We start from the raw sequence: 19,129 nt of genomic DNA, 5'->3' as shown, positions 1-19,129 counted from the left end.
GTTCTTCTTTTCCTATTTTGATGCCTTTAATTTCTTTCGTCTGTCTAATTGCTCTGGCCAGTGTTTCGAGAACTATGTTGAACAGAAGTGGAGAGAGAGGGCATCCCTGTCTTGTTCCAGATTTTAGAGGGAATGTCTTCAATTTTTCTCCATTCAGAATGATGCTAGCCTGAGGCTTAGCATAGATTGCTTTTACAATATTGAGGTATGTCCAGGACACTCTTTTAAAGGGTCTTTCTTAGCTGAGTCAAGCCATCTCCTCGCCAGCTCTCTGGCGCCATCTCGTGGCAGTTTGTTAAACAACCACAAAGAAAAATGGATATTTTCGTCTCTAATCACATTACAGATTTTTTTAAACATAATGTTTTGTTGCAGAAAATATTTTCTCCTGTAGGAGAAAACAAAGTTTACTCATTGTTCCAGCACTGAGTGAGCGAGGTTTAGTTTCCCGAAAATATTCATGGATATTTCAAAAATCATCTTCAGTATGAGAGTTGGTTTTATCCATCCTGCCTTATACATTGCCCTGGAGAAAGAAACAACCTGTTAAAGAAAAGTAAATTTTTGTGTTTAGAAATGAATGCCAGGCAGTAGAAGTAAAACATATTGTAAATTCTGGCTTATAGAAACCCTGTTGTCGTGAGTTAGAAAACACACTGCAAGTGTTTTCAAGTACAAATGTCTATAAAAGCAAAGGCAACCCAAAGACATTCCCTCTGTGCTAATAACCAGATCAATACATACAGATCTACTGGACAAAGGGAGGTGGGTTTAATTGCTAAAATCTAAACTGATATCTCAAAAGATAGAAGAAGGAAACAAAAAAATGTAATTGTGAAGAGAAACCAACTATTGTTTAATCTAGGAAAACTGGTTAATCTAGTAAATCTAGAAGAGCCTGAGTGAGTATCCCTTATCCAAAATGCTCAGGACCTGAAGTGTTTCAAATTTCTTTTTTTTATTATTATTTATTATTATTTTTGGAACACGTGCAAATACATAATGAGATATCTTGGGGATGGGACCCAAGTCTAAATGCAAAATTCACTTATGTTTCATATACACATTGTACACACAGCCTAACGTAGTTTTATGCAATATTTTTCATACACCTGTGTTTTGACTGAGACCGTTCACTTGTGGTTAGGTGTGGAATTCTCCATTTGTCATATCAGAATGCTCAGAATGTTTCAGATTTTGAAGCATTTTGGATTCTAGATTTTAGGGATACTTAACATGTATCTGCAATTTAAGTACAAACACCTCAGAAGTTGAAAGCTTGCTAATTCCTGTGACATCCTAAACAAATCTTCCTCTGCTCCCCAAAGAAATGAAGAAATGGATGGTGCTTCTGGCAAGTTCCACAGGGAAAGGAGGAAAAGCCACTTTGGAGTTCTAATCCCTCCGCGGGCTATCATGTCTTTGAGAGCACTTTTAATTTTCTGCTGTCCCCACAGGAGGCCTTGAGCTAAAGGGAGACTGCAGGATTGGGACTTGAGCTCTGTTCTTGGGATCCTTCTCAGTTTTTCCACTAGCTGACTCCATGAAGCCTCTGCAGCCTCCAAACACAAGAGAGAAACACAGGACCCCAGGATAGGGAAGGAAGCCTGGCCTTCCACATCTGGGGCCAAGCTGTAAGCCACAGGATTAATTTATAAAGTAGATCCTTACAACATGGTGTAGAGAACATCTCAAAACAGGAAAAAAGAGTGCTTCCCCATGGAGAAGGAAAGCAGATGGGGCCTCATTTTTTCTTCCTTAGGGAAGTGTCAAATTTCCAGAAATGCATGTGATGTCATCCCTGTAGTAAAGGGTCTGGCTTGGGGGCTGGAGAGAGATTTTTATCTTGGATAAAACTAACGCATAAAATTTTCTCGCATGTCTGTGTTGCTGGCTGTGTGACCTCCCATGGCCTCAACAGCAGTGCTGGGCTCCAGCCCCCAGCTCCTCATCAAGGTTAGCAGCACCTGCCTCAGGGAAGTGAATGGACCAAGGGAAGCCTCCCTAGGAGAGAGCCTGTCCCAAGTAGGTGCTCAACGCATGGCAGGTGCCACCCTGATGATGGTGAGGAGAATGGAGTGGGCTATCACTTATACAATGCTGCTCCTTGTCTAGCTGGCATGCACATTCGCTTACCAATAATCTCATTCCAACAGCTCACATTCATGGGGCACGGGCTATACACCAGGCACCATGTGTCCAATTATTTCACTTACCTTGCAGAGCACCCAAAGATAGTTTTAGCTGATAACTCTACAGATAAGGAAACAGTTTCAGAGAGATTGAGATAAGGTATTAGAATAGGATAGTTGAGAGCCTGGCACAGTGGCACATACCTATAATCCCAGCATTTCGGGAGCCTGAGGCAGGAGGATCACAAGTTCAAAACCAGCCTCAGCAAGTTAGTGAAGCACTAAAAACTCAAGGAGACCCTGTCTCTAAATAAAAATATTTTTTAAAGGGACTGGGGATGTGGCTCAGTGGTTAATCGCTCCTGGGTTCAACCCCCAGTACCAAAAAAAATGAAGAACAGGGGAGCTGCTGTAACAGCCCCCAAACTTCATGGCTTAGCATTGCAAAGATTGACCTCTCCCTCATATTCTTGTTGGCAGTGGCATGAAAGAAAGAACCTACTATGGCATTCAAGGAAACAGATTCTTTCCATATTGTGAGTCTGCCACCTCCCACACCTGTGTCTGCCACCTGGCCTGGTGCTCCCAGCTACAGGTAAGGGAAGAAAGAGTAAGAAAATCCATTGTTTTTACCCACTTCCACCAGAGGAGACATGTGGCACTTCTGCTCAGAGCCCACCATCTAAAACCAGTCTCTGGGTCCCATCTAGATGCAAGGAGTTGAGAAATAGTCCATCAGTATTCCCAGGAAGAAGCAGAGAACAGAAACGGCTACTGGTGAGGAGCAGTAGTTTCTAGTATGTAAACTTGCCTAAGGTTGCACAGCCTGCAAGAACGGAAGTGAGACATGAATCCAGGTAATCTTAAATCTACACCCTAATCTCCTAATCGCTGAGCAACACGGTCATCTGTCATCTAGGAAATGGTGGGTGTTTTAAAACAGAACCCCCAAATTCTTTACCATGCCTCTAAATAAAAGATGGGTCAACCATGTTCATATATGAAAACAACACAGTAAATCCCACCAAAATGTACATCCATAAAAAAATGGGAGCCTAACTAGAGTAAGATATATTCCTCCATGTATAATTACATCAAAATTGATTCTGCTGTCATGTATAACTTTTTTAAAAAAACAAATAAATAAATAAATAAGGTGGGTCAATGTTGAATCTGGGCTCTTTTAGTCCTTAACCAATAGAAAACAGCAGAAATGACACTGTGACTGTGTCCAAGTCTTGAGACAGCTTCTACTTCCTAACTTGTGGAACCCAGCTGCCAGCCTTTCAGGAAGCCTAAGCCTATCAGGAGACCACATGGAATGACCAACAAAGCGTCCCAGCCATCACCCAGAATCACCCACCAAACGTGCAAGTAATGATGCTTCCAGATGTTTCCAGACCCCAGCAATCAAGTTTTCCTCAGCTTTTGAGACTTCCTGGCTGAAGCCCAGATGTCATGAGGCAGAGACCCCCATTATGGATATGTCCCACCAAATTCCTTCTTCACTCAGTTCCAAGGATCCTGGGGTCCTGTGGATGCTTCTTTCTCACGGCTCTTAGTCACTCTGATGGGGAAATCAGCTCCTCCATCAAAATATCGTGCTTCCTGAGGTTAAAGAAGGAAAGTCAAACCTTCAACAGCTTTCAGTATGACAGATACTGCATGCTTTACTAGACAAAAACAGAGATTGCTTTCAATGAAGTGCCATCTATAATCCCACTATAGGTTAAACAGAAATTTGAGGCTAGCCTAGGAATTCATATATTTTATATGAAGAATACTACTCAAAACCTAAAATCCAATGATACAAATGAATGTTTACAGTTGTTGTGTTTCATATGCTCATACTCTAGTACCAAATTTGTTGTTGTTGTTGTTTTTGTTTTCTTGACGGGGGGGAGGTTATTTTTGCTTTTGTTTGTTGGTTTTGGTTTTGGTTTGTATTTTGGCTTGGGGGATTTTGTTGTTGTTGTTGTTTTGGTCTCTTGGGGATTTTATTTTGAGATAGGATCTCATTAAGTTCCTGAGCCTGCCTTGAACTAAGATCCTCATACGTTAGCCTCCCAAGTCTCTGGGATTATAGGCGTGTGCCACCATGCAAGGTTTAGTACCATATTTTTTTTTTAATGTGATACTGAAGATTGAACCTAGTGCCTCACACCTGCTAGGCAAGCACTCTACCACTAAGCTACAACCCCAGCACCCCTAGTACCAAACCTTTTAAACTGATGTTTTTGAAGCACCAAGATGACTATTTTATCAAGAAAACTTAGCAATGCCCTAAATATCTAAATAATTTTTTTAAAGAGGAGCTTATGTAATGAATGTGATATGGCCAGAGTCCTGCCTATTCAATCTCCCTGTTCCCTTCAGACTTGCTAGGATCCTCTGGGGAACCTGGGTCTCATGAAACTCAACCTTCCAATCATAAATTAGTCTGCATTTTCATGATCCAGCACCAGAGAGCCCAAGGCTGGACCTCAGCTTGCTCCACATTCATCATTCTATTTGTACCTAGGATGATCGAGATTCCTGTTGCAAACAATTGAAAAGAGTCTCATTCCAAATCACCAAGTTTAACTCTTTTGGAAATAGGTCTCCATTAAAGTGAAAGTCACTGTAGTGTATCCTGGGAAATTAAACAATTTAGTAATGCCATGCCTCAGTAAGATGAGACTTCTGCAAATCTCAAACCAGAAAATGGCTAAAAAGAAATTCAATAATAAGGCAATACGCAGGGGCCTTGACAGTGGACAAAGCATAAATAAGCTTAGAAAATAATAAAGAATGTAAGAAAATAATTACATGATGTCTTTAAACATAATGAAACCATCTCATTAAACCTAAGTTAATTTAAAGGTCAACAATGCATAATTTATGTGGGCTCATAAAATGTATTATGTAAATCATGATTAAATCAATGACCTCTTCTTTTCTCATTTCTGTCCTGGTAACTGCAGAAATACCAAAGCACTAGTATGTGTTATACGATAACAACAAATCTAAAAGATAGCATGTTTTCCTGAGGTTATTTCTGATAAAAATAAATCAAAGCCCACTGATGCCAAGTTCATTGATGTTTTATCAAATTCCATGACACCATGTTCCAAGAGATCATCATGGTAAGGGAGGAGCTGTTGAAAAGACCATAGGAGGAACAAGAACAGCCCAAAATAAAACTTGGCAGTTTCAAAACCTGTCTGGGAACTGTCCCATGAGCCTGGGGGAGGATGTGAGTCCCTGTGGAGGAAAAGGCCTGATTCAGTCAGCATTCCCCTGTTTGGGGCCCTGGGAATACAGATGTGCACACAACAAAAACCCCTGCCTTCATGGAATTCACGTCCTTGTGAGGGGAGACCACTAATTAACAAGTTGGTTATGCCTGTGGAGATAAGCTCAATCAGGGAGGATGGAAAAGGACTGAAAGAATTGGTGGAGCTAGGGATTTAAGATGTTTAAAATAGGGTGCTGGAAACTGAGAAGACAAAAGGGGAAAAGATCCTGTGGCAAGTGCAGGGAATAGCAAGGTCATTTTGAGAAGCACAGTGGTTAAAATGGACAGTAACAGGACACAAAGTCAGAGGAAAGGTAGAGTGGGGTTGGGACATTCACTGGCCGACAGTGCAGCTGACTACAAGGTGTTGTGGGTGGAATGCTTGCATCCCCCCTTAAATCCATATGTCAAAATTCTAACCCCCAGTGTGATGACGTTAGGAGGCAGGGTCTTTGGGCAGGAGATTGAGCTATGAGAGTGACTGGGGAACGGGATTAGTGTTCAAATTACAAGGGACACAAGAGCCTGCTCCACCTCTCCTTGCTTTCTCCTCTATACTACGTGAGGATATAATGAAGAGATAGCCATCTGCCAAGCAGGAAATGGGTCCTCACTTGACACCAGATCTGCCTGCACCTTGATCTTGGACTTCCAGCCTCTAGAAGTGAAAAAGCTAAAGATTTGTGATCTAAGCCACCAGTTGATGGTATAATTTTTATAGCAGCTGAAACTGATTAAAACACAAGAATTTGAATTTTGGTTGTAAGGGAGATGGGTCACCAGTGGTTTACTAAAAAAAAAGGAATAAAGCCAGGCATGATGGTGCACACCAGTAATCCCAGCAACTAGGGAGCCTGAGGCAGGAGGATTGCAAGTTCGAGAACAATCTCAGGGAAAATGGCGGTGAATGGAGTGCGTCACCCCCGTGTACCGCGTCACTGCGCGGGTGAATAATGAGTTAGAACGGCCAAAAGCTATCTTGTTAGGAATTTCCAGCAAAATTGGGGTGCACCGAAACCTAGAGGAAGGATTTCCATCGCCCGAGGATCGGTTACTGGGGCTCAACCGCGAGTGAACTGTCCGCCCGGAGATTCAAGCTGCTTGCTCGGCAGCCAGCCCCACTGCTAGAGACTGTGGTGCACCAGGAAACAGCATGCTAGCAACGCAGAGAAACAGTGCTGCAGATTCTGTGGGCTCCTGCCAGCTGTGCCCTCACTGTGCTCTGGGCTGAGTTCTGGGTTTGAGACGGGAGAAGGAAGCGGTCCAGTTCTGTCCTCCACACCGGACAGCCCACCGAGGAAGCCAGCAGCAACCATCTTGGAGAGATGATGTCACCATCGCCAGTTTCTGACAGATTGCAGCCCATTCAGCGAAAGAACAGGTGTGTGTCATTTAGACCATCTCCCATACAGCGGGGAAATCGCATAAAATCTCTCCCTGGCTTTCCGGGGGCGTGATTAACAGGGTGAGCGTGAATAGAGGCGTGGGGAAAGGTAAAGGCACCTGACCTCCAACTCCCTCCTCCCACCAGCAGCAAAAACGAAACCTGTCTCGCCAGCTCGCGGAGGAGGGGCTAGTGGAGGGAATCCAAACAATAAGGTGCCGCTTCCCAAAAGCCGCACTCCACATCCAGGAAACTGCAGGCCCAGAGTGTAGCTTGAACTGCCAAGAGGTATCACACTGGGAAAGGCCTGGCTGGCAGGAGAAGCCAGGGGACTAGAGACCAGGAATAAACCTAAGCTAACAGGTTTTGAGAGACACCAGGGTGGGGAGGAGCGAGCGACCTCACACGGATTGTTTCCTACAGCCGGAGGGCAAAATCTTGGCCCAGAAGGCACAGCACCACCTACTGGAAGCGAAGAAAATAGAAGCCTAACAGTGCCCCCTTTTTTTTTTAATTTTTTAATTTTTTTTAATTTTTTAATTTTAATTTTTTTTCTTTTTTATATTTATATTATTATTTAATTGTAATTTTTATTTTACTGCATTTTATTATTATTTTTTTGTTATCATTTCTTTTTCTTTTCTATTCTTTTCTCTTTCTTTCCTCTCTCCCACTCTCTTTCTTGGTTTGCTTCATTACCTTTTCCCCATCTTTCCTCTTAAGCATGAACACCCAGATTATGTACAACTTACTAAATGCAAATAGATGAATACTACGAATTGGTCTATAGTCCACCTAAGCCCTTAACTACCCCCAAGTACTCCTGTCTATTCTCTTGTTAATATCCGCCTGCATTAGAGCAACCCCCCAAAGAAGCTAACATATACTAACCTCCATACCATCAAATCGCCCAACCTCAACATAAAATCTTAAGTTCAAACCTCAATTCTATATATGCCATCAAAATCTTTAGGCCTTAATGAAACTAATGAATTTACCTTAAATCAAAATTAAATCCAGCATCTCTAAACATTGTCTCCCAACACAAAGGAGAGATATTGGAACTATAAAAACCAAAACAAATTTAAAGAAGAAAACAGAAACATCAGTCAAACAGAGTTGGAAATTAACGTGAGCACCATGAAAAAACAAGGGAAAAAAGGATTACAAACAATGCAGGACAACTTAAATTCACAGGAGAACCTAGAGGCATCAGAAAAATGGACAGAGAAAGAACTCAAGGCATACCTAACTCCCATGGAATGGAATCTTAGAGAAGACTTTGGACAGCAAGTCCAAACAATGAAAGTATACTTTTAAAATGAATTACATAAGCAAATTCAAATGGCAAAGAATGAGCTCTATGAGGAGATAGAGATTTTAAAAAAAAATTAAACAGTAATCCTAGAAATGCAGGAAACCATAAACCAAATTAAAAACTCAAACGAGAATATTACAAATAGACTAGATCAAATAGAAGTCAGAACATCAGATAATGAAGACAAAGTTTATCATCTTGAAAAGAATATAATCAACACAGAAAGGATCCTAAGAAATCACGAGCAATCCATCCAAGAGATATGGGATGTCATAAAAAAACCAAACTTGAGAGTCATTGGGATAGAAGAAGGTGTAGAGGTTCAAACCAAAGGAATGAACAATCTATTGAATGAAATAATCTTAGAAAACTTCCCAGATATGAAAGATGGAATGGATTGCCAAATCCTGGAAGCCTACAGGACCCAAAACATACAAAATAATATGTTTATTTTGTAATAGACCAACTCCAAGACACATAATTATGAAGATATCCAACATACAGAACAAGGAGAGAATATTAAAAGCTACGAGAGAAAGGAGGCAGATTACATTCAGGGGTAAACCAATTAGGCTAACGGCTGAATTTTCATCACAGACATTGAAAGCGAGAAGATCCTGGAACAACGTATTTCAAACGCTGAAAATAATGGATTCCAACCAAGAATACTGTATCCATCAAAATTAAGCTTCAGATTTGACAATGAAATTAAAATATTTCACAATAAATAAAAGTTAAAAGAATTCGCAGCCAGAAAACCAGCACTGCAAGGCATTTTGAGCAAAACACTACAAGAAGAGGAATGAAAAACAGCATCCAAAACTAACAGTGGGAGGTAACTCAGTAAAGGGAAAAAAAATAACCAAAAAGGAAAAACGAGCCAAATTAAAATAAATAAATAAATAAGCACGACTGGAAGTACAAACCATATATCAATAGTAACCTTAAACGTTAATGGCTTAAATTCACCAATCAAGAGACATAGGCTAGTAACCTGGATTAAAAAAACAAATCCAACAATATGCTGCCTTCAGGAGACTCATATGATAGGAAAAGACATACACAGGCTGAAGGTGAAAGGTTGGGAAAAATCATACCACTCACATGGTCCTCGGAAGCAAGCAGGAGTGGCCATACTCATATCAAATAAAATCAACTTCAAACCTAAGTTAATCAAAAGGGATAAAGAAGGACACTATATACTGTTAAAAGGAACCATCCACCAACAAAACATAACAATTATCAATTTGTATGCACCAAACAATGGTGCTGCAACGTTCATAAAACAAACTCTCCTCAAGTTCAAGAGTCAAATAGACCACAACACACCGCTCTCTCCATTGGACAGATCCTCCAGACAAAAGCTGAATAAAGAAACTATAGAACTCAATAACACAATCAATAACCTAGACTTAACCGACATATATAGAATATATCAACCATCATCAAGTGGATACACGTTCTTCTCAGCAGCACATGGATCCTTCTCAAAGATACACCATATATTATGCCATAGGGCAACTCTTAGTAAATATAAAGGTGTGGAGATAATACCATGCATCTTATCTGATCATAACGGAATGAAGCTGGAAATCAATGATAAAAGAAGGAAGGAAAAATCCTGCATCACCTGGAAAATGAACAATATGTTACTAAATGATCAGTGGGTTACAGAAGACATAAAGGAGGAAATCAAAAAATTCTTAGAGATAAATGAAAATACAGACACAACATATCGGAATCTATGGGACACGATGAAAGCAGTTTTAAGAGGGAAATTCATTGCCTGGAGTTCATTCCTCAAAAAAAGAAAAAAACAACAAATAAATGAACTCACACTTCATCTCAAAACCCTAGAAGAGGAAGAGCAAAACAACAGCAAAGGTAGTAGAAGGCAAGAAATAATTAAAATCAGAGCAGAAATCAATGAAATCGAAACAAAAAAAACCATTGAAAAAATTGATAAAACTAAAAGTTGGTTCTTTGAAAAAATAAATAAGATCGACAGACCCTTAGCCATGCTAACGAAGAGAAGAAGAGAGAGAACTCAAATTACTAACATACGGGATGAAAAAGGCAATATCACAACGGACACTACAGAAATACAGAAGATAATTAGGAATTATTTTGAAACCCTATATTCCAATAAAATAGAAGATAGTGAAGATATCGATAAATTTCTTAAGTCATATGATATGCCCAAATTGAGTCAGGAAGATACACACAATTTAAACAGACCAATAACAAAGGAGGAAATAGAAGAAGCCATCAAAAGACTACCAACCAAGAAAAGCCCTGGACCGGATGGATATACAGCGGAGTTTTACAAAACCTTCAAAGAAGAATTAATACCAATACTTTTCAAGTTATTTCAAGAAATAGAAAAAAAAGGAGCTCTTCCAAATTCATTCTATGAGGCCAAAATCACCCTGATCCCGAAACCAGACAAAGACACTTCAAAGAAAGAAAACTATAGACCAATATCTCTAATGAACTTAGATGCAAAAATCCTCAATAAAATCCTGGCAAATCGAATACAAAAGCATATCAAAAAAAATGTGCACCATGATCAAGTAGGATTCATCCCTGGTATACAAGGCTGGTTCAATATACGGAAATCAATAAATGTTATTCACCACATCAATAGACTTAAAGATAAGAACCACATGATCATCTCGATAGATGCAGAAAAAGCATTCGACAAAGTACAGCATCCCTTTATGTTCAAAACGCTAGAAAAACTAGGGATAACAGGAACTTACCTCAACATTGTAAAAGCTATATATGCTAAGCCTCAGGCTAGCATCATCCTGAATGGAGAAAAACTGAAGGCATTCCCTCTAAAAACTGGAAAGACAGGAATGCCCTCTCTCACCATTTCTATTCAATTTAGTTCTCGAAATACTAGCCAGAGCAATTAGACAGACAAAAGAAATTAAAGGCAAAAAATAGGAAAAGAAGAACTTAAATTATCACTATTTGCGGATGATATGATACTATATCTAACAGACCCAAAAAGGTCTACAAAGAAACTACTAGAGCTAATAAATGAATTCAGCAAAGTGGCAGGATATAAAATCAACAAGCATAAATCAAAGGCATTCCTGTATATCAGTGACAAATCTTCTGAAATGGAAATGAGGACAACCAACCCATTCACAATATCCTCAAAAAAAATAAAATACTTGGGAATCAACCTAACAAAAGAGGTGAAAGATTTATATAATGAAAACTACAGAACCCTAAAGAGAGAAATAGAAGAAGACCTTAGAAGATGGAAAAATATACCCTGTTCATGGATAGGAAGAACTAACATCATCAAAATGGTGATATTACCAAACGTTCTCTATAGGTTTAACGCAATGCCAATCAAAATCCCAACGGCATTTCTTGTAGAAATAGATAAAGCAATCATGAAATTCATATGGAAAAACAAAAGACCCAGAATAGCAAAAACAATTCTAAGCAGGAAGTGTGAATCAGGCGGAATAGCGATACCAGATTTCAAACTATAGTACAGAGCAATATGGTAATATAGCAATATGGTAATAAAAAAAAATGGTACAGAATAGAGGACACAGAGACCAATCCACAAAACTACAACTTTCTTATATTTGATAAAGGGGCTAAAAGCATGCAATGGAGGAAGAATAGCTTCTTCAACAAATGGTGCTGGGAAAACTGGAAATCCATATGCAACAAAATGAAACTGAATCCCTTTCTCTCGCCATGCACAAAAGTTAACTCAAAATGGATCAAAGAGCTTGATATCAAATCAGACTCTGCGCCTGATAGAAGAAAAAGTTGGCTGCCGCAGTCCGGCTGCAGCAAAATAACCGGGGGATGACGAACAACTTGTGTAGATTGATACAGCAGGAGTGGAAGCCGTTTATTGTAGGACAACAGAGGTATTTATACATTCCACACAGCTTATCTAATTAACATAAACTCAATACAGCAGTCAACCAATAAGGAATCTCCACACTTAATGGCTCGCTGGCGTTACTTCACAAACCACTCCCTCTGGCAAAATGCAGACTCTAACAGTTTACAGACTCTAACAGTTGGCTCCGATCTACATATTGTGGGGTCGGGCTCCAAATTCCTTAATAGGACACCCATAGCACAAGAGTTAATAACAGGAATCAACAAATGGGACTTACTCAAACTAAAAAGTTTTTTCTCAGCAAAAGAAACAATAAGAGAGGTAAATAGGGAGCCTACATCCTGGGAACAAATTTTTACTTCTCACACTTCAGATAGAGCCCTAATATCCAGAGTATACAAAGAACTCAAAAGACTAAACAATAAGATAACAAATAACCCAATCAACAAATGGGCTAAGGACCTGAACAGACACTTCTCAGAGGAGGACATACAATCAATCAACAAGTACGTGAAAAAATGCTCAACATCTCTAGCAGTCAGAGAAATGCAAATCAAAACCACCCTAAGATACCATCTCACTCCAGTAAGATTAGCAGCCATTATGAAGTCAAACAACAACAAGTGCTGGCGAGTATGTGGGGAAAGGTGTACTCTTGTACATTGCTGGTGGGACTGCAAATTGGTGCAGCCAATTTGGAAAGCAGTATGGAGATTCCTGGGAAAGCTGGGAATGGAACCACCATTTGACCCAGCTATTGCCCTTCTCGGACTATTCCCTGAAGACCTTAAAAGAGTGTGCTACAGGGATACTGCCACATCGATGTTCATAGCAGCACAATTCACAATAGCTAGACTGTGGAACCAACCCAGATGCCCTTCAATAGATGAATGGATAAAAAAATATGTGGCATTTATACACAATGGAGTATTACACAGCACTAAAAAATGACAAAATCATGGAATTTGCAGGGAAATGGATGGCATTAGAGCAGATTATGCTAAGTGAAGCTAGCCAATCCCTAAAGAACAAATGCCAAATGTCTTCTTTGATATAAGGAGAGCAACTAAGAACAGAGCAGGGAGGAAGAGTAGGAGGAAAAGATTAACATTGAACAGAGACATGACGTGGGAGGGAAAGGGAGAGAAAAGGGAAATTGCATGGAAATGGAAGGAGACCCTCGTTGTTATACAAAATTACATATAAGAGGTTGTGAGGGGAAAGGGAAAAAAAAACAAGGGAGAGAATTAAATTACAGCAGATGGGATAGAGAGAGAAGATGGGAGGGGAGGGGAGGTGGGGATAGTAGAGGATAGGAAAGGTAGCAGAATACAACAGTTACTAATATGGCATTATGTAAAAAAGTGGATGTGTAACCGATGTGATTTTGCAATCTGTATACGGGATAAAAATGGGAGTACAACCCACTTGAATCTAAAGTATGAAATATAATATGTCAAGAGCTATGTAATGTTTTTGAACAACCAATTAAAAAAAGAACAATCTCATCAACTTAGTGAGGCCCCAAACAACTTAGAAAGACCCTTCTCAAAATTTAAAAAATAAAAATAAAAAGGATGTGGCTTAGTGGTAGAGCACCCTGGGTTCAATCCCCAGTACCAAAAAAAAAAAACAAAAAAACGGAATAACATAAGACTTAATGTTCTAACATTAACATTAACATTTTTTTCTGGATGTTGGAGTGAGAATAAGTTATAGGGGGCAAGGAATATGCCTTATAAGAAGGCAAATTTCAAAAATATAGGCAAAAAATAAAGCTTTGAGATAGCATAGTAGCTTATAGTATTCTTCCTGATGATCACAATTATAACTTCTGAATGAAATATAAAATACAGTTGTTTTAGGACATTGGAGAGTAACCAATAGCAGGCAGAAAAACAACGGGATTTGACATTTAACAAAAAGGGAATCACCCCAAGTGAGGTGAACACACACATGTTGCTCTTGCCCTCAAGACACTCCCCTGTGTGTCTGGCATGGCAGATAGAGCCAGGCAGAGAGGCTGATGTCTTATTGGTCTGTGAAGTCAGAAAAGAGTTGCCAAAGCAACTGGTTATTGAATAGAAGATTCACAGAATTCCACAGAATGGAGGAAGTCCTAGAAGGGGGAACCTCTAACCTCCACATAAACTCCCCTCGTATCATTAGCTGAACACTGGGAACTGCATGTGCACAGAGCAAGACTACAAATAGTCCCAAGAGGTAAAACAGCTGGAAGGAAAAAAAGAGCTGAGATTTGAGCACACACCCAGTGCAGGGAAGACACAACATAGAGATCAAGTTCTCTCAAGATAAAGGAACTAAGTTAAAAAAAAAAAAAAAAAAGTCTTCCATTAAAACTGTAGAAGGACCACATCTCAGTAGTGAAGACTAACTCTAAGACTGTGTTATTCACCCTAAGAAGTAAGGGTAAAAACCACAAAATTAAGATGATATAAAGTAATTCAACAACTTTCAAGAACAAAACTCAAGCTGGGCATAGTCGTGCATGTAATCCCAAAACACAGGAGGCTGAGGAAGGAGAATCACAAGTTTGAGGCCAGTTTCAGCAATTTAATGAGACCTTTAGCAATTTAGTGAGACTCTGACTCAAAATTTAAAATAAGATAAAAAGGACTTGAGATGTAGCTCAATGATAAAGCACCCTTGAGTTCAATACCTAGTACCAAAAAAAAAGAAAGAAAGAAAGAACAAACTCAACATTCTCCAAAGGTAGATGACAGATTTGAAACCCTCTGCAGCATTTCTCCTGCAAAGTTCAATATATAATTTTGAAAATACTAGATATGCAAAGACAAAATGAAATCCATGTGAGAAAAAGAAGTCCATAAAAAACAATTCCAAGATTACCCAGAAGTTGGAATTAGCAGGTAAGAACTATTATGCATATGTTTAAAGACATAAAGGACAATATTGTCATAATGAAATGAACAGAGTAAATCATTAATGAAGAAACAGAAACTCTTAAAAAAAAAAAAACACTGAATAGCTTAAGAGCAAATTGAAAACAACAGAAGAAATAATCAGTGTCCTTGAAGATAAGTCAAGAGAAATCACACAAACTGAAGTGTGATAATGCTCACCAAGTTCCTGGACTTATCAATAAAAGGGGGATCCAAGCAGAATCAGCAAGAATTCAGTAGTCATTACTGTGCCAAGGTCTAAAAAAGCAAAAGGAAAGCAAGGTGTCAGAACCCAGAAAGAGAGAGTAATAGAAGTCCTGACCTCACTCTGTTCCTGCCTTTGAACTTCTGCTAGTGTTTCCCATTTGTGCAGCCAATCAGAAGCCCAGGGACATGGGAACCCACTGATTCAGTCTCTAAAAATCCCACTGCCTGCAGGAGAATGGAAAATCGGAAAATGGCTCTGGAGGGGCACACAGGAAATACCCGTACCACACACCTAAATATATGCTGGCAAATGGTTAAAAAGACAAAAACAAACACTAAATCTCCAGCATAAGATGATTGGGAAAAAAATGAGTACTTGCTTTCCAAAAACATGCCCATCAACTGACAATGTGTTTTTTCTCCTTTATATCTTGCACTATTTAACATCATTCTTCCACATATATTGAAGCTTAAGACCAGGGCTCAAATACAAACAGTATTAAAAATTTTGATTACTTTTCCTGCTGCTCTTTTGTTGGTTGTTCAAACTGATTAAGAAATTCCCTTCCTGCAGCAACATGGATAGAACTGTAAATCATTATGTTATACTAAATAAGCCAAGGACAAAAAGACAAATACTGAACGATATCACTCATATGTCATATGTGCAATCTAAAAAAGAAAAAAAGTGCACACTGCCTAGCATTTGTGAGGCAGTGGGTTTGATCCTCAGCACCACATAAAAATAAAATAAAGGTATTGTGTCCACCAACAACTAAAAAATAAATGTTAAAAAAAAAAGTTGATCTCATAGAAGTCAAGAGTAGAAGGGTGGTTATCAGAGTCTGGGGAGAGTGGGGGTGGTGAGAAGAGATGGGGAAAGGTTGATCTATGGATCCTAGGATACAGTTAGATAGGAGGGAAAAAACTCTGAGGTGCTATTGCACAGTAGGGTGACTATATGTTATTATTGTTTCAAAACAGCTAGAAGAAAGGATTTTGAAGGTTTTCACCGAAAAGAACTGATAACTGTTTGAGGAGATATGTTTATCCTGATTTAAACATTGCAATGTATTGAAATGTGTACATGTGCATTGAAACATTACATGATACCCTATTAATATATATAATTTTTACATCAGTTAGAAATAAATACATAAATGAAATCCCTCCCATTAAAATCTTCATTATTTACTGGGCACATACTAACATTTACTGGGTAATTCCTTAGCACCTGGCATAAAGGGCTTCCCATAAAATATTCAGTTCATTCTCACGTCACATCTTAGGGGTTAGTACCACCATTATCTCCAGATTATAAGCAGAGAGGATAAGCACCATTTGGCCTCGTTCCCACATTTGGGAAATGGTGAACTTGAGCTTCAAACCCAAGCCTCTGACTCTAGAATGTGCACACGTATCTTCCATTCTCTTTCACCAATCAATGGTTATTATTTTGTAATCAGGAAAAAAGTGTCGTTTTAAAAAACTCCTAATACATATATACTTTGTGAATTCTCCATGTTAAAATTAAGAAACCAATATTAATATTTTAGGAATGGAACATGGCTCTTAGTGTGAAGGGCCTCTACCATTAGGTGGAGGCATTATTTAAGATCATGGTTTTTGTGCTCCTTGGTTTTGTAAGGAAACCTGAGTTCTAATTGCAAAGTTCTGTCTGCAGTTGGCTCATCTAGAGGTTGCTCAGTGCTGCGTTAGGGGATTATAAATAGACATATCAAGTACCTAATACACAATTCATGGCAGCTCTTATTAATATGAAAATCCCGTTTGCAAAGGGCTTTTTTCTACCTAATTGAATTGACCCAATGAAGTAATCCTGTTAAAACCAAAAACCTGTCTCAAGAGGCCCAAGAGTTGTGTGTTATTTGCATGGATTTGCATATCAATCTGTATCTAATGAAACTCCTCATTAAGGGGTAAGTTTCTCCAGGCTACTGAAATCCAAGACATAAAACATTTTAAACCAATCAATTTAATAGATGTGCCCTGGACTCTCAGGCCCTACTATCCCCTCTCCCCTTCAAATAATAGTAAGTGAACTTCAAGTGTTAGTAAAACTCAAGTTTTCCCTGGATATTCTATTGTGGGGGTGGGGCAGATTGGCTAACTTATATATCCACTGACTGGGAAGTCTGGAGCAAGAAACACTTCAAGTCAGGAGCCAGCCCAAATGCAGAGTTACAGAGCCTCTCTGAAAACCAGATCTGCTTAACGGAGCCCACACCCAAGGCAGAGGCCACCAGTTTTCTCCAGCACCATTTCTCCCCTAGTGTCCTATTTCCTTATTCAATCCCCCTCCTGCTACATCCCAAATACCCCATCCTTATTTTCCATAAAACTCTTTCCCTCATCTTCAGTATTCCCATCTATAAAAGGGATATAATAATAATTCTACCTCAAGGCTTAGGGTATAGGAGGCTAACACTGTATTTGACATGAACTGAATAGCTGTTTAGACAATTACTGCATGACAGATTTCCCCATGGCTTAGTGACATTAAACAATCATTCTGCTTGCTCAAGATTCTGTGAGTCCTGGAATTCAAAGAGGGGACAGCAAGGTAGGTTTTCTGCTCCATGTGGTATCACTGGGGTCATTGACTCAGAGCATTTAGTTGGTGGCTGGGCTAGAGTGGAATTTCCAAGAAAGCTTCCCTCATTTTTGTGGTACATCTGCTCTTCCTGGTGGCCTCTCCCTTTTCAAGGGGTTAACTTGCGCTTCCTCACAACATGGTAGTCTCAAGGTAATTAAACTTCTTACATAGCAGATGGCTTTCAAAGGAAGGTGTACTGAAGAAGGGAGAAGCTGCCAATCTCTTAAAGTCTACCTTTAGAAATGACACGGTGTTGCTTCTCTTGTATTCTACTGGTCAAAATGAGTCCCAAGGCTAGTACAAACTTAAAGGGAAGAGAAAGACTCTGCCTCTTGGATGGGAGAGTGGCAAAGGACTGAATACATTGCACTGCTGTATGGCAATCTCACCACTTTTATGCTCCAACTACTTGGGTGTCTCCTAAACGCTGTCTGTGCTCCTGAGACTTTTCCCAAGCCACCATCACAGATTCTTTGATCACAGTTTGGCATCCAAGACCTTTCAAATATTGCTGGACTCAACCTCTCCAGCCTGAATTCTGGTCACCAGATACATATACATACACACATAGGTCCTCACACAAATGAACACACTTTTGCACAGCAGACACACACATGCACACACTCAAACACATGCCCGGTGTCACTGCCACCTTCCAGAAACACCACTAGAATAGACTGTGCATCAATGCAAGCCATACTTTTTACCTATCTGCAGTTGGAGACAGCAGTTCACCTTGACTTAGCCCAAGAGGGTTCCAGAAGGGGGAATCCAAGGTCAGATATTTCTTGGGTTTTTGTATCCAAACTCAGGGGGTTTTAGGTAGGTTCTTCAGTTTGGGAAACTGATTAGGACTGGACAAAGTTCCTCATGTATAGTTTTGTTTGGGTTTTTTTTTTTTTGGGGGGGGGGGTTATTTCTTTGTTATAGGGGTTAAATCCAGAAATGCTTAACCACTGAGCCACATCCCCAATCCTTTTTATATTTTGAGACAGTGTCTTCACTCAGTTGCTTAGGGCCTAAGTTTCTGAGGCTGGCTTTGAATTTGTGATCCTCCTGCCTCAGCCTCCCAAGCCACTGGGATTATAGGTAAACACCACCAAACCTAGCTTATAGTTTAGGATTGAGGCAAAATCCTTAGAGTAAGTCTTTTTTTTTTTTTTTTGATACTGTGTATTGAACCCAGGGGTGCTTTATCAGTGAATCACATTCCCAGTTCTTTTTTTATTTTGAGACAGTCTACTGAGTCTCTGGGATTACAGGTGTGTGCCACCGCATCCAACTGGAATGAGTTTTGATTGGCACACACTCATTTGGCATGTGGACTTTTTTGCTCAGGTGAGCAGCCAACTGTCCCGGGAAGACGGCTCTGTGCCTAAATGAG

General features: G+C 39.6%; 1 long non-coding RNA gene across 1 annotated transcript; it reads right to left on the bottom strand.

Moving 5' to 3' along the window:
* Nucleotides 1–330: 330 nt before the first annotated feature.
* On the bottom strand, nucleotides 331–3,701 carry LOC124088841 (uncharacterized). Its single transcript, XR_006850480.2, has 2 exons — nucleotides 3,496–3,701; nucleotides 331–543 (listed from the first exon to the last, which is right to left on the bottom strand). It is a non-coding gene; the product is annotated as an uncharacterized LOC124088841 (long non-coding RNA).
* Nucleotides 3,702–19,129: the final 15,428 nt, after the last annotated feature.

This window comes from Marmota monax, unplaced genomic scaffold (assembly GCF_021218885.2).
Source record: "Marmota monax isolate L192 unplaced genomic scaffold, Marmota_monax_Labrador192_F-V1.1 WCK01_AAM20220418_F8-fsc00005, whole genome shotgun sequence".
Lineage (NCBI taxonomy): Eukaryota > Metazoa > Chordata > Mammalia > Rodentia > Sciuridae > Marmota > Marmota monax.
Note: the sequence above shows the minus strand (reverse complement) of the source record. Positions and strands in the feature narration are given on the sequence as shown.